This window comes from Musa acuminata, chromosome BXJ2-2, assembly GCF_036884655.1.
Source record: "Musa acuminata AAA Group cultivar baxijiao chromosome BXJ2-2, Cavendish_Baxijiao_AAA, whole genome shotgun sequence".
Classification (NCBI taxonomy): domain Eukaryota; kingdom Viridiplantae; phylum Streptophyta; class Magnoliopsida; order Zingiberales; family Musaceae; genus Musa; species Musa acuminata.
The window spans coordinates 15,617,501-15,619,982 of NC_088339.1; the positions used below are offsets into that span (position 1 = coordinate 15,617,501).

A 2,482-nucleotide genomic window follows, 5' to 3' on the forward strand; every position below is an offset into this window, starting at 1 on the left:
CTAGTTTTTTCGATCTGACCAATCAGTCCGATCTGAGATTAATAACTATGACAAGAACATATAAGTTCATCTAAAAATAATTATAGTCAGAAATTCCTATTTGTTTACTATTATTCATTTAAAATAAATGAGAAACAATATTGTATTTTTTAAAAAAATAGAGGCTTAAATTCAATAAATATACGTAAAAAAAATAAAAATTATCATCTTGGAGATATGTCAAAATATTTTGAAGTTTCATTTAAAATCACTTAAAACTTCCAAATAAAATAATTATCAAATCTTGATGTATAATAAGGTTAATAATTAGGATTTGTGAGAATTTAAACTAATTGAAAAATGATCTATGGACATGGTTATAGTATTTTTTTTATTTTATTATAGTTGATTCAATGGAATGAAAAATATTATAATCCTATTCCAAAATATTATGATCGGTTCCGTTTAACCCTGAACCTATTTGACTAGTTTCATCTGATTGGGTTTATATGAAAAACTTTAAAATTAAAATTATCAATTATTGATATTTTTTATCATTTAAAAAATAATAATGGAGACTCGCCTTTTAGGGTCGTTTGAAGATGAAAGGATACTCTACGGATAAATTTACATAAATCATTCATTTAAAGAAAAGAAAATTCAAAGCGGAGATAGTGAAGATAGTGAATTCAAAGTGGGTCTGTACCCTCCCCCTCAATGGACCGGGCTTTGACGTCATTGTCTTTTTTGATGGCCCAATCTGTCGTGACATGCCCCATTTGCTTGTTATTAGTGGATGGTTCAGATTGGGATGGAGGGAGGAACGGCGGATGAAAGAAAGAGGCGCGTTTCTCTCCTCAACATTAGGGTTAGGGTTAGGGTTAGGGTGTCTTCCACCACCTATAAGAGCCTAGGAGCCTCTCCTCCCCAACTCCTTCCCTGTATGCGGCCACCAACGCCGTCTTCCTCGGCCGTATTCTCCTTTTTACTGCTTCTCCACCTCTATCACTGTGAACGCATGTTTGTTGTTCTGTTCTTCATCGTTGTCTAAATCTTGTGGGAATGGATGGATCAAGTGATGAGGAAACTGCAACAATATGATGGGGGCTGGTTATCCCTCCATGATTCCTAGTATTTAAGTCTCTGATGGTCCTTCTCCTTTGCTCTTACATCGCGTAACATGGTTTATGTTTCGTATTGTCGTTCTTTGATATGCCTCAGATTGATTTAATGCTTTGGTATCTTTCTAAGGCGGGATATGACGATGAAGATAATTGGTCCGTGTTTCTGATTACATGGTGACTGATACTTTTACCAATTCTGATCCCCCACATCAACAAGCTTTCGTTGGACATATTTTCTATTTTGATTTCTAGTTTAGACGCTGTGATGAATTATGAAACAAACTCTACGCATGCCAGACTTCAGAGATGCATGAGCAACTGTGAGAAGATAGTTGTTCCATCCTGTCATCATCCTCGAATCTTTTTCTTCAGAACATTGCTTATTTTAATTGGACTCTTGTGCTTTGTTTTGAGGGTTTATTTATCTAAAGTGGGATACGACGATAAAGTAATTGGTCCGTGTTTCTGAGTACATGGTGACTGATACACTAATACCAACTCTGATCCCGTACTCAATGATTTATGTTGCACATATATACTGGTATTTTCTCATTTTCTCTATATTTTATATGCATTGATGAATTACGAAACATAGTCTACGAGAAGGCATTTAAGTATTCTGCGTTAGCTAATCTAGTCTCATCACACTTTTAACTTTTACGTTTTTCATTTTCGACAGATATTTGTTTGTGGCAAAATGGATCATTGTTCTTTGTTTGAGTTTTCATATGTTTTCATACGTTCTCCAGTTGAACATGTCTGGAAAAGTCATCATTCTCATGATTTCACAGGCACTTATGAATAGTCATTATAATATTCATTGGTCTTGTTAAGGTAGCTACTTACCATGAAAAGTGCCTGAAGAGTTTCTTTCCTCGACGATGAGATGTATTTGAGGAAACTGATTGTTAGAAAAACATTTTTGGCCAGTTGTTTTCAAAGACTGGACATTTCTTATTGGAAATTAGATGTCTTCATTATTCTGATAGAAGGCAAGGTGGAGACCTTTGGTTCCTTAATGGGCTAATCCTCTACCCTCCTAAATTGAGCTACTAAAACTTGAACTCTCTGATTCCAATTAATTCTTCAGGTCATTCATTTGATTGATCTTGGCATGCTTTGATTTTGTAGACGAATATTACATGTGTCATGGAAGATGATGCATTATGTGTAGTGATGAATATCTGGTTGGATAGAGAAAAAATCATTTTTGACATCTTGTATTGGTCTGTTTTATTGTAGTCGGCCCATGTAATTAAATCTCTGAATAGATTGGAAGTTATTGGTATGAAAATAACCTCGAAGCTGTAATTTCTTTTTACATAAAAGGGGTCATGATTGCTGAAAAATGTTGATATATTCTCTAATGATATTTTTCT

The 2,482-nt window shown here is 34.3% G+C and overlaps 1 non-coding gene across 1 annotated transcript; it reads left to right on the forward strand.

The window, feature by feature from the left end:
• Positions 1–1,047: 1,047 nt before the first annotated feature.
• LOC135606341 (small nucleolar RNA Z199) lies at positions 1,048–1,131 on the forward strand. Its single transcript, XR_010484794.1, has one exon. It is a non-coding gene; the product is annotated as a small nucleolar RNA Z199 (small nucleolar RNA).
• Positions 1,132–2,482: the final 1,351 nt, after the last annotated feature.